This window comes from Dermacentor andersoni, chromosome 11 (genome assembly GCF_023375885.2).
Source record: "Dermacentor andersoni chromosome 11, qqDerAnde1_hic_scaffold, whole genome shotgun sequence".
In the NCBI taxonomy this organism is placed as follows: domain Eukaryota; kingdom Metazoa; phylum Arthropoda; class Arachnida; order Ixodida; family Ixodidae; genus Dermacentor; species Dermacentor andersoni.
In genome coordinates this window covers 90,359,437-90,372,732 of record NC_092824.1, presented here as the reverse complement: position 1 = coordinate 90,372,732, position 13,296 = coordinate 90,359,437, and the positions used below count along the sequence as shown (strand labels likewise).

The 13,296-nt window shown below is 44.0% G+C and overlaps 2 protein-coding genes across 2 annotated transcripts in view; one reads left to right on the top strand and one right to left on the bottom strand.

The window, feature by feature from the left end:
* The window catches only part of Cln3 (CLN3 lysosomal/endosomal transmembrane protein, battenin), an 88,936-nt gene extending 85,545 nt beyond the window's left edge, over positions 1-3,391 (bottom strand). Inside the window, exons 1-2 of the mRNA XM_072285295.1 lie at positions 3,289-3,391; positions 1,810-1,865 (exon numbers count right to left, since the gene is read on the bottom strand). The gene's annotated coding sequence lies outside the window, so the exon portion shown is untranslated. The remainder of the gene's footprint in view (positions 1-1,809; positions 1,866-3,288) is intronic.
* A 3,210-nt stretch (positions 3,392-6,601) lies between these two features.
* LOC126517530 (probable peptidoglycan muropeptide transporter SLC46) overlaps positions 6,602-13,296 on the top strand; it is a 31,806-nt gene continuing 25,111 nt past the window's right edge. Inside the window, exon 1 of the mRNA XM_072285292.1 lies at positions 6,602-6,683. The gene's annotated coding sequence lies outside the window, so the exon portion shown is untranslated. The remainder of the gene's footprint in view (positions 6,684-13,296) is intronic.

The following is a 13,296-nucleotide window of genomic DNA, read 5'->3' as shown; positions in this document are numbered from 1 at the left end:
TTGGCAAATGGAAGGTTAAAGAAATACAACAAAAAATCTGCATTATGCATCACATTCAAATCAATGAAGGTCTGGAAAAAAAACTTCACATTTTAGTAACTGCACATAATAGCAGAATGTAACGTGTACTAAACTGATCTAGTATACAATGCTCGGCAATATACTCATAATTGGCTAAGAGGATGTTTTGAAAACGTGTGCACAGAAAGTAATGATTTCATATAACCAGTTAGCTCATAGACTTTTGACTTTTGACACTCTAATAGACAAGCTTTAAAGAACTGCAATAGCTGTTCTTGGTGCAGTGTTAGAGTTGTAAAGATATGGCTTCAATTTTTATAAAACTTGATTTTGGGGCAAATGCCACAATAGTTTTGAAGTAAATCAATATCAACTCAGTAATAGTTGGCAGAATTTAGCATCTTCTTTTAGACTAAACAAGCTTTATTGAAATCAGTTTGACATGGTTGAACGTAAAAGCTGCACACAACACTGCAGTGCATATGGGCTTAAAATTTCAAGGAACTGGAATATGCACACAACAAACAACCACCATTAAAGACAGTGTGACAGGTTTTTCACGAAGGCTTTGGTTTGAACAGATAGCTAACTGTGGAACAGCTCATTGCTGAGATAAAACTATCACTGTGAGCTAGTATGAACTTACTTATTATGAAAAATACTGTGGTCAAGGCAAGAATAACATTTTTTAATAAATATGCACTTGGTGGACACTTTAGGTCTTGTGAATGTATTCTAATCTGTATACAACAGTTAACTAAACAAGAGAGCACCATAAACTAGATGGCATCTCTTTACACTTCCTTCAGCAGTGTGTGTTCTGGTATGAGTCACCACAGCTTGTTATATAGCTAACTGTTTATGCAACACAGAAGCAAAAGCTGCCACTACAGTGTTGGTGAATTGTGATAGTTCTGGTGAAACAGTGTTCTCAAGATGCATAAAATAAAACTTCAACTGCAACAAAGTCACACAAGGAGCCCGCGTTTTCTGGCACAAGCAAGGTCTGTACTTCCACTCGCAAGCATAAGCAATGCTTTAGTTTGACATAGGCTTACTCAGCATTTTGTGAGGAATGGATTTAGCAGCAGAGTAGCAAAATGAAGTAGCCTTGTCTTTATTTAAAGCGCCAGAAGGAGGACAGAAATAGTTTGGTGAAACCACATTTTAAACAACACATTCCAATGCCAGACAAGGTCAACCGTGCTGATAAATTTGTCACCTATGTCTGTCTTACTTTCTGTACTTCATTCTACATTCTTTTGCTGTTTTAACTTTCAAGCGAGTCACAATCAGCTTGCATTTCTGGCCATTTGAGCTCATTCACAAGGATTACACATGCAAGAATCTATAATGAAGGGCTAAACACCAAACACAGGAGGAGCAGAGAGCACTGTTAATCAAAGGCATAGAGTGAACAAGTGATGTGACACAGTTTGTGTGTTACTCTGTTCAATATAAGCAGCACAGTTTTCTCTGCTTTTAAACGACTCTCAAAATGTTTTACACAGTATTACCCATTGCAAATATTTCCTGAATTCATTAACATATTAGTTGGCTGCTTTCATTAGTTTTGATTTACAGTGAAGTCAACCATATTGCCATTGATAAATTCTATAATGTATTGAATCTTGTTTGAGGGGTAACGAAATCATCTTGGAAGGTGCCACAAAGTTAAGGAATTAAGAGACGTTTTCAGATACAGAACTTCAGTCGTGAAGTGCACTTAACGCGCATTTCAGCAATGTAAAGCTGGCCACAATAGTTCCCTGGTCTCCAGAGTGATACCTGTTCGCTCCGTGGTCACTGCCTCACCCACTCAATTCAGCACACTTGAACAGCTCCTGTAAGTATGCAAGTGTTTTGTATAAGTACATATCCATTCTTGATGATGAACTGCATCCATTGTTGTACCACATACTCCACTACATCTTTCCATTACCGCTCAATGGCGAAAACTGGCCACTGAGTGCAAGCACTTACAACGTTACAGGCCTGGGCACTCCTCCGCCGCACCCCCTTTCTGAATCCACCAGTGACACTCACACTCATTCGAGTGTCTTGAGTGAGAGAGAGTGCTGGTGAATAGAATAGGAGTGGAGGAGGAGCGCTGCTCCGCAGACATCGAGCATCACATGAGTTAGCGGCGGACTTTGGGCAAAAACAATGGTCGTGGTTCCAGGGCGGTGCCTGGCGCTCTCGCGGTATAGTACTCGCGTTGCTAGCAGACGACGGCTGGTTTTCGGCGAGGCTCCACGACTTTTTTTCCCAGGCGCCTTTCACGATTACAAGCGGTAAGTTGGTTCCTTTCCGGATGAGTGCGAGTTTGAGCATGTTCAAAAATAAGCAGGAATGGAACAAGATTTTGCTACGCTGAGACAAAGTAACTTTTATCGCACGTGTATTTCTCGTGTGTGCGATTTAATATGCGGTGCAGCATTTCGCTACAATGAGGCCGCTACCTTAGCGGGTTGAACAAGTGCCTGAGTGATCTCTCGGAATAAGGCATGAATTAGCAAAACTGGAGGAAGAGCTTTGCGGACACTACATCGGCACACCGAATAGAAGATGGCCGCTTCGATTAAAAGAGCCGGGAAAAGTTTCGTTATCTTCTCTGAAAGATGCGGCAAGCATCGTCATTAAAAGAAATAAATAAAACTACATTGCTAAAACAACTGCCACTTTACAGCGGAGTCACGCGTAGTGGAAACGTTATGAGAGCGCGAAATTAGGGAGTACGCACATGCACTTTGCCACTTACAAGCCTTGTAACACACAAGAAAAAAACACGCTCCACGAGCTTTCACGGGCTGGCGAACGAATACAGCGCACACATACAAGTTGCACGGGGGCGTATACGAAGTACAGCGAGCGCGAGAACGCCGAGCGAGAACCGCGGCCCGAGTGCGCCGACTTCCATTTTGCTAAGTACAACTATTTCAACATGCCTTCACGCAGCACGTCGAGATTTCAACGTCGTGTAAGTTTTCTCACGCTTCGTTAGTAGTCACCGAAGTAGGTTTGTTTCACTTCAATTTCTGCGAACACATTCGCCTCCCCAAAGGAAATATATTTCATGTTCAACTGCTGCTTAGTGAAGAAAAACGAAGGTCTATTAGCGTCGCGCGAGCGACGGCTCGATGCCTGGAAGCATTTGCACTGTCACGAGAAAGTGAGAACCATAATTTTAGTAAGCGTCAGTGCTACGCTGGGCAAAAGTTTCTAGCGTTCAATCATGTTAAAGCGTGAAAAGGGAGAAATACATACCTGTGAACTGTAGCAATGTATACCAGCAGCAACGTAAACAAGGCCAAATGCGCGCGCTTTTTGGAGAGTAAACGTTAGCCGGCGGTTTTGAGTCAACTGCAGCGTATACACAAATTATTTTATTATTTTTATATCTCACACAACCTTCTACAAAATTTATAACGTGAAGAATAAATGAGGCAAAAAGAAGAAAATGATGTCTTATGCAACATTTTATAAGTCTATCCTTAAGATTTAATCTCAAAGGCCATACTTTTCCCGTACTGTAAGCAAGGAGGATATATAAAAATTGCTGGAGTGGAGAGAGCGCGCTCCGACTGAAGCCTCCGTCCGCCATCTTACCAGAGGCAGAAAGCGCGCTCGGCGCCGGCGGCACCGGCTCTCGCTGCTGTTTTCGTGAGTTGGTATGCAGTGCAATTTGATGTGAGGGGCATGTAAACACCATCGATTTGATTATGGTTGCCTTTTGCGTTGCCTACGGATGTGCGAACAGGCTGAAGAAGGGTTGTGGCCTCACGTTTCACCTGTAAGTACACGAGAACACGTTCATTGAGCCACTACGCTCGCGTTGCCGATGGATGTCAACTGATAAGTTGTGTGTGTGTGCGCAACGACTAATAGTCCTGGAATTGCCGACAGGTTGGCATGCGAAAGGTGGCATGCGAAAGATGCAGATCGTCTTTGCTGTGTGCATTTCGCGCCGGAGTGCTTCGACCGCACCGGACAGACAACACGACTGCGTGCGGGTAGTGTTCCTTCTGTGTTCCCTGCGTTTCCGGAGCATCTACAGAAGCCCGTGAGTATGTTAGAACGTCGCGCGATGTATTTGTGGCGGTCTCGTTTTCGTTGAGAAGAAGTGACCGTGATAAGCCGGATAAAAATCAACACTGTGTGCCCTGCCAGCTGCAAAAGCGAGAAATGCGACTGAGTTTCTCGAGCTCATTAGACCGCGGATGTCGTTTTCAACTAATGTCATTAAATTTACCATTGTCACAGCTAATGAAAGGCATTACCTTTGAATGACATTCTATGAAAATTACACCAAATTTGCCGTCTGGCAGGGTCGCCTCAGCTAAGCTGTAACCATGACATTGGATAGAGACCGCTTTTGCGCCTAGATTTTGCACAGCTTCAATTTTTTTTTTCATTTTCATAGGATAAAAAGTACGAAAACTGCTACTCATAACCGTAGGCTGCAGATGCGGCTCCAGTCTGCAAATCTGTTCAGTAAGCGCGCGTCGGTGGTGACGTAAAGAGATCTAATTAATATGCAAGCTCAGATGCTAAACAAAATAAACAGGCTAATGATTTGAAAAGATGCTTAAGCAAAATTTGAAAATAACATACATCCACCTTTATGAAGCAGTAAGTTTTGGTAGCAAGCGAGGCATAGCTTTACAACTGCTCTTATTTTTCTCTGACTTGAGACTCATCAGATGTACAAATGGCCCCTATTTCAGGTGAAAAGGAAGCGTCCAGGCCCGCAAGCATGAAGACTGGTTCCAGAAACTGGAGGACCACATCCTTGATCTTGATCCACTTGATAACCATATTTATATTTTGTGCAAAAAAATCGCTGAAGAATATATAAAAGTGAGAATACACCACATGACGAAAGAACGAAACTGTGAACTGATCAAAAACAAAGTGAGACCACTTTTGTCGAGGGTGATTATTTTCAATCACCAGTAGGATGTTTGTCATGGTGTTCTTGACTGTATGTGAGACTTTCTCCTTAATATCTGCTCATTTGAACTTCCCTCTGCGTATCAGTTGGCTGCTGGTTGATGGTAAATAAACGACTACAACTAGAACCACACATTTGCATTCCTTTCTAAATGGGAGCAGCTGCATCAGCAAAGCGAAAAAGCGCGAGCGCAGCTGCATTACGCTTTTCTCCTTAATATTTGTACAGTTACACTGCCTTTTACATGCCAGTTTTCTGCTAGCTGATGGAAAATAAATGGATATAACTAGAACCACTCGTTTTTGTTGCTCTGTAAATGCGAGCAACGTCATCCGCAGCGCGGAAAAGCACGAGCGCGGCAGTGCTAAGCTTTTCTGCTTAATATTTGAACTGGCAAACTGCCTTGTACATGCCAGTTTCCCTCTGGTTGAAGAAAAATAGACGTTTAATACTAGAACCGCTCGTTAGCGTTGCTTTGTAAACGCGAAAAAGCGCGGCTGCGCTATGCTTTTCTCCTTAATATTTCCGCAGTTAAATAGCCTTCTTCACGCCAGTTGGCTGCTACAGTTGATGGGAGATAACCGTTTACAACCAGAAGCACTTGTTTTCATTGGTTTCTGAATGCTAGCGCCTTCATGAGCAGCGCGAAAAAGTAGAAGCGCGGACAGGCGCGGTTGCCTTTTGCCTCTGGTAAGATGGCCGCCGGCCGTTCGGCGCGGCTTCACCCTTGCCCATAGGCGCGTATAGGCGGCTTCCACTCCAGCAAGTTTTATATATCCTCCTTGACTGTAAGCGACTAAACCATACGTGGACATAACCAACCATTGACGTCATAATTATGAAGCGACAGTAGAGGTATGGTGCTGAACATGTAGTGAAGTCTTGGATTTTCCTCCATGAATGAGTGAAGTAGAGTTAGAAGGCGACTAAAATTGTAGGAATAAAATTGTAAAAATTCGATGGCGACGCTGAAGCAAAATTGGCCTAAAAACTATGCCACTGTAACTATGCTATTGCTGATTGATCGCGGCCAATGTGGCAAAAAAAGATTTTGGAAGCCGGAAACACTTTAGAGATGTCACACTTTCGACATCACCTATTCAAATGTAAAATAAATTAATTTTGACTAGTTATTATAAGCGGTATTATAATAAACTGCTGTTTTTTAAAAATTGCCCAGAACCGGCGGTCACAAATAGTCATCGAGCAACGCTGAAAAGTTGTAAACATGGCAGTTTCCTACGCGTATTTTTTAATACTGTGACGTTCTACTGTGAACAATTCGAATCAAGAAGACACTGTTTATGTAAGAAGTCGGAGTACCTTTGCAACTGACGAACGAGTGTTGCAAATTTCAAGCTCACTGAAACAAAAAAAGTGGGCTCTCACGTCCACACGCAGCTGTCGTTTTCTCAAGAGCGCCAGCTGCCTTCAACACCATCGAGAACCGAAATGCCTTCCTCTCGCCTGTTCATAAATTCCAAGGATATTCCGCGGATAGCCTGCGCCTCGCTGACAGTGTCGCTGTCTCCAAACTCGAGCTATCGTGAAAGCTCCGCGGTAGATTGGTTCACCCTCTTTGTGACACGGTGACTTATCGGGGCGTTGTTTACGATAAGATCATACGAGCAGCTGGGATCAGCTGACTCGGTACTTATATCGCCTGGATGACCGTCGGCGCAGCGCTCAAGCAAAACTTTCTCTGCAGGTATGCTCGCCTCTCGGCAATTTCTTTTTTGTTCCCATATGTTTCTATCAGACGACGCTTGCTTGCTTCAAATCGAGCGACTGATTTCTGTTAGCATGGCACGAACTACGTCTGACGCCTCGTAAACAGCAAGAATATTGGAATCTTGTTCCAAGGGATGCGCTTTCTCCATTCTGCAGAGGCCAGGCGAGAAGAAAAATAGATGAATGAAGATTAAAGAACCTCACGAAGTAGTAGCCTGTCGATTATCTTTCTATCTTCAGAGCAAATTTAGTTTGTTTCTCGATCCTTCATGCGTTGGTGCGCTAAATTTTAAATAATCGCATCTGTCAAAATCTACCGTAAGGTACGCACCGCATGTTCTGGCACCTGTGTGTAGCGAACAAGCGGCAAATGTTCCGCAGGAATGTCAGCATAGAATTTTAACTCCCGCCGTCATACGCGTCCGGAAAGAGTTAATCTTTAGCGTTAATCTTAAGACATAAATTTCAGTTGTGCGCTACCATGCAAACTCGATAAAAAAGAAAGAAAAAATAAACATAGAAAATGCGTATATTTTCGTTTTCACACTGGAAGCTTATATGTATTCGCCACTGATCTCGACTATAATTTTTTCGGACCGTATATTTAGCGTTGCAGTGGTCAAACACAAGTCGTCCCACAAGCTGCCGACGAGCGGGCCTTTGCGGTAGGTGTAGATTCGGTAGCGGTGTGGTCATCACGCAAGCGCCATTGCAACGTTGCAGTCATTTTCGTTCTCCGTTGCCGCGCTGGGGATGTTTGCCAACTTCTGCGTTTCCGCATAATCATCTGCCCATTACTGAACGGCATGCACTACCTAATGTTTACTCGCGTACGTGTATGCATGCGTAAGGTCTTGGCAGAGACCAAAGCAATAGTGGCTAAGAATAGATAAATAGATGCCATGAATCCGTGTTCAGTCTGATCAGGGATTAGTAATCGCGTCATTGAGTGTAGGGCTTTGCAATAAGCATTTATTCGCAATTGTCTTGCGTGTTTGTCTGGCGACTTAAGCTTCCGCTGTGTCACTACACAATAAATTGCACGGTGGAAAATCTTTTTTTCTTTTCGTTTTTGTTCGTTACAAAACAAATCAACAATATATGAGATGTGAAATGCCCTGCTGTTGTGGCGCTAGCAAAGCGGGGTAGCAGACGACGCAGGGAGGTGTGATGGCACGTGGGTACGGCATCGCCTTGGTGATTGGCACGCCGCTTTGAATCTTGGATCTTGGAGGCCACGGTGAGTCGCTAAATCGTTCGATGGACGACCGCCTCATGGCGCTACACAAACAGAGAAAGAGTTGGATATGTGGTTTAATTAGATGATATCGTGTTCTGGCAATTTGTAAAGTTGAAAACAACAGCAACGACAAAACAAACAAAAAAGAAACATGAAGTTTGCAGTCAGCATGCGAAATAAGTGAGGCTTTGGTAATAATATTGTTCATGTAGCAAGTAATCCTGTTGCTAATAAGATCGTCATTACTACAATCACTGTCCACATTATGATCATTATTGATGTGATAAAGAGGTCATGTGAAAATAGGGATATATTTATTATAAGCTATACGAGAAGAAGGCCAACTCCACCCGCTGTGGTTGCTTAGTAGCGATGATGTTCGGCTGCTTAGCACGAGGTCGCGGGATCGAATCCCGGCCACGTTGGCCCCATTTCGATGGGGGCGAAAACACCCGTGTACTTAAATTTAGGTACAGGTTAGAGCATCCCATGTGGTCCTAATTATTCTGGAGTCCCTCAGTAAGGCATGCCTCAAAATCAGATCATGGTTTTGGCACGTAAAGCTCCATAATTTAATTTAAGAAGACGAACTGAGGGGCCAAATCATTGGGGGAAGTTATTTGGATTTTTAATTAAAGCGTAGAACTGATAACCTAAAGGGATATGAAAGTCGGTGAGAATACAACAATCCACCGGTGGGAGCCAAACCTGCTACTCAACGTTGTGTGTGTGTGTGTGTGTGTGTGTGTGTGTGTGTGTGTGTGTGTGTGTGTGTGTGTGTGTGTGTGTCCGTGTGCGTGTGCGTGTGTGTGTGCGTGCGTGTGTGCGTGTGTGTGTGTGTGTGTATGTGGGTAGGGGGGGAGTATATACGGAATGTTCCGAAGGAATTGTCACCTGAGCCACAAATACAATCTGTATGCGGTAACTTGTATAAGGTGTACATTTTTACATTATATAGTTACTAACTGGATCTCGCTATAACCACATTGGCTCGCATATTTGTGATCAATTTTCGTTAGACCTGAAAGTAGCCTTGACGATATTAAAATTGACAGTGACAATTCACACGTTAGGAAGTACACATAATGTTTTCGAGTTGTCTTTTCTCTCTCTCTCTTATACACGCACACACGCACGCACACATCCACACACACGCAGCTTTTGCGTCGTTGTAACGTCGTTTACGTTGCAGATTGCAACGTAAACGACGTCCCCCGCGGAGACGATGAAACGCCCGCACAAGTGTCCACATGTTCCTAGCAGATATTCGGGTGGCGAACGCTTTTCCCATGGCGCGCGGCGTGATCTGCCCCCGAAGGCTGCACAGAACTGTGTATTCTACCAAAGGAAGCCTGTAAAGTAACACTATGCCGAAGACGAGAATCCAAGGAGAAGCACGCTCGAGAACGGTGCGTTGCGAGTTGTTTGGGTTTTGCAAGTTGAGCCGCCGACTCATGGTCGTAGCAGGACAGCCATTCGGTCGGCAATGTGCGGCCTTCGGACCCGGCACGTAGGCTTCCAACGGTCGTGAGTCCACTCGTTCTGCAGTGCGCCGAGTATACTGTCTATATACGCCAGCTCGGTCGACGTCTGAAAATAGGGCGGTCGCAAACAGTCGAAGGCCCCGTTGCCCGTACGTTGCGCTGGGGTTGACAACCTGTATACAGAAAGACACCGTTACTCTTCTAAAACAGGGTGCTTGCACTCCGACTGTCCCAACCATCTAGATATTATTTAAAAAAAAGAAAATTAGTATGACAGGAAAAAAGAACCTTTTGCCAAAATATTAGCGGTGGCAAAAAATTATGCCTTTGAGGATCACATCAATTTTCTCAAACGGCGCCATACACGTGGAAGAAAAAAAAAAATTACCAAACGTCGAGCCTTCCCTTTATTGTCACTTGATTTACATTATTACAGTCGGTAAGCACGGCTCTTTTAATCAAAAACAACTTAAGCACTATTTTATTATTTGTCTTTCTGTACTTTCGTCCTAAGTATATAACTATCATATAGCGTTTTTCGGAGGCTATATACAAAAAAAAATGATTATCCGTCGGCCGCCGTGGTGGCTTAGCAGGCGATGGCGTCGCGCTGCTGAGCACGAGGTCGCGGGAGCGAATCCAGGCCACGGCGGCCGCATTTCGATGGGAGCGAAATACGAAAACACCCGCGCACTTAGATTTAGGTGCACGTTAAAGAACCCCAGGTGGTCGAAATTTCTGGAGTCCTCCACTACGGCATGCCTCGTAATCATAAAGTGGTTTTGGCACGAAAAAAAAAAAAAAAGCAGGCGATGGCTTTGCGCTGCTAATTAGCACGAGGTCGCGGGATCGAATCCCGGCCGCGGTGGCCGCATTTCGATGAAGGCGAAATGCAAAAACGCCCGTATGCCGTGCATTGAGTGCACCTCAAAGATCTCCTGGTGGTCAAAATTAATCCGTAGGCCCCCCACTACGACGTGCCTCATAATCGCATCGTGGTTTTGGTACGTAAAATCCGGGAATTTAATTTTATTAAAAAAAAATGACTGGATCCAAAAGCCGAACAATGCTTTCGCACGAATGTCGGCAAATAATATTTTCTATCATACGAATGTCCACAGAGCATATTATCTACCAAAATTTTACTTGTGTTTCAATTTATGGAAATAGGCCCGGAAAACCTCGCTATAATCGCTAAAGAACGGAGCATTTTGGCCTCTTTACGCGTCAGTAAAACAGTGTAACGGTCCTTATAAATATCTAGCAAATAGCGACCATCATAGAGAAGGACACTAACTAATTCCATAGAAAGTCTTAAAAAGGTAATTTTTGTTTTAAGGAAGAAAAACGTTTAAAAAAATTTCGACTGACATCGCAAAATATTGTAAGTTCGGCTTTACTGCATGAATTTGTGGCTTAATATACAGTTTGAACTGGCGCATATGTTGCTGAAATGTTAGACCTGGATTTTCAGCAGGGGTGCTCGAAAATCCAGCTCTAACACCGCCCCTCCTTAAAATCGTTTCCTGCCGAACAAAGATTATATATAGCCGCCGATTTGCTGTGTCCCAAGCAAGGGCTAAAAGACGCGGTTATAGAAAAATAATGGGGTCTGGCTTTGAGCTCCCGTTTCCAGCAAAAATTTTGACACACAGTGTGTTTCTGAGAATGTGATCGAAATTCCTTAACAATAGGCAAAATGCGACAAGAAAGCAATGTCCTCGGCACTTCTTTCTCTTTCCACAGAGGCATACATTTTAACGTCGCCCGAGCTAGTAATTAAGCAATAATGCGAATTCGTGACACCGCATTGATGTACCGGTGCTAGAGCTTTGACGTGAAAAAAGGAAACGATGAAACTATCTCCTTTATTTTATTTTCTAAAGATGCACCTCTTACCGCGAAATTAGCAAACGTCGATTTTTTTTTTCAAAGAATACTTTGTCAGTCTATACTGATGTAGTTTATCTTTAGGGAAGGTATCGTTGAGGAACCGCGCCGCGGCTGACCATAATCATTCCGGGGCCCTTGTTTACACCTACTGCAGTCTCCGTGGCGTTCTGCCTGTGGGCACGATGTCGAGGGTTCAATTGCAGGGCGCACTGCGGCGGCATTCCGATGGGGGTCAAAAAATACTGTCGTGTCCTCGGAAAACGAAACGCATTAAAGTGTCCTCGCCCAGTTCGTCGATATTAGTCCTAAGCCACTAACTACATCGTATCTAATACCGCACCTATTGGTCGCAAAACCGCGTCAGCGCCCTAGAAGGTGTGACAAAAAAAAAGTGTGATGTAAAAGTGAGGAAAGAAAACTGAGGATACAATCGATGCTACTTAATCAAACAGTGCGCGAATGTATAAACATCAACCGGCGCGCTTACCTAAAACAACCGACACGTATGTAGGGTCTCTCTGCGAAATACCAATACCAGAAAAATATTAGTTTCGTTGCCCTGAGATTTAAGGCGAAGGCCTTAAAGGCCTCATCAGGAGAAGGCTTTAAAGACCTCATCAGGCGAAGAACTTAAAGGCCTCCTCAGGCGAAGGCTTTGAAAACCCCATCAGGCGAAGGCCTTAAAGGCCTCATAAGACGGTGGCCTTGAAAACGTGTCGTGCGGTACAGAAAGTCACGTGAGCTCGCCTCGTGCAGAGACGCGCTCGTGCCACTGCTCGCCCAGTCGTCGACGTCTTCATCCACAGGGTTAATTAAGATAGAGTTAATTCAGGACTCGAACCCACGACCTTCACTCTAAGAAAAGTTTACACCCTTTGGAGTGCCCCTTCTGCCACGCAACAATAATCGTCATCTGCCTTGATGCGTTTGCTTTCTTTAACGATGCGAGCCCGGTACTTTCCAGTAACGAACGGCATGCGCGTTATCAGCGCATGATATCATTCCCGACAGGAAATTAGCGGGCGCGGTGTTTTCAAGAAAGGAAACGCATCAAGGCAGATGACGATTATTGTTGTGTGGCAGAAGGGGCACTCCAAAGGGTGTAAACTTTTCTTAGAGTGTTCGGTGGGAGTAGAACCCTCGAGCTTGTGGGAGTCGAACCCACGACCCTTGGTGTTAAGGCGAAGTTAATAAATTAAGGCACAGTTAATTAATGTAGCGTGAATGAAGGCACCCGAACCCAAGACCTTTGGTGGGAGCAAAAGAGTAAGTAGTAGTAACGACGCATTTGAATGAGAATGTCAAGTAATTTAATGAGGGTGTCTTGAACGTGCAGGCTTTCGCCTTCACCCTCTTTGGCGTATGCTAAAGTGACTGTCAATTAAATAAAAGAATCCGTTCACCGTTTCTAATTAAAATCATGCTGCCCGAAGTCTCGGTATCTACTTCCAGTGACAGGTTCGACACAGTGCTAAAGAACGACCTACGTACCTGCCAGAAACTCAGTCATAACTGGAGTGTACTATATAATTTGGGCTTTTAAGGATTGTGCGAGCACAGGAATGTTTCAATTCTGAATTTGTATATTTTTTTGTACGGTTTATTGTTTGGTTGTTTGCTTATATGTCACATTTTCGTTATACAATGTCATCTGACATCTGCCCCCACCAATTACCTGTGGGTAAATAATAGATGTAATTGATGATGAAAAAGGGGGGGGGGAGAGTAGTTCTTGCTGTGCGCCTTTTGACGTTGCCTGGGAGTCTCGTCTTGTTAAAAGCAACGCTGAATTACTTTTTCTTTTAACGTTCGTTTAGACAGCGTATATATTCAAAAGGCAGATGTTACAGCGCTTGTATATATATAAAGTGTGTGTGTGCCAAAAAACAGCTCACCTCTCTACACTATGCACCTGAGCGTGCTCTCACGAGATAAATGAGGGCTATATCAGTGTGCTATATCTAATGTTATTG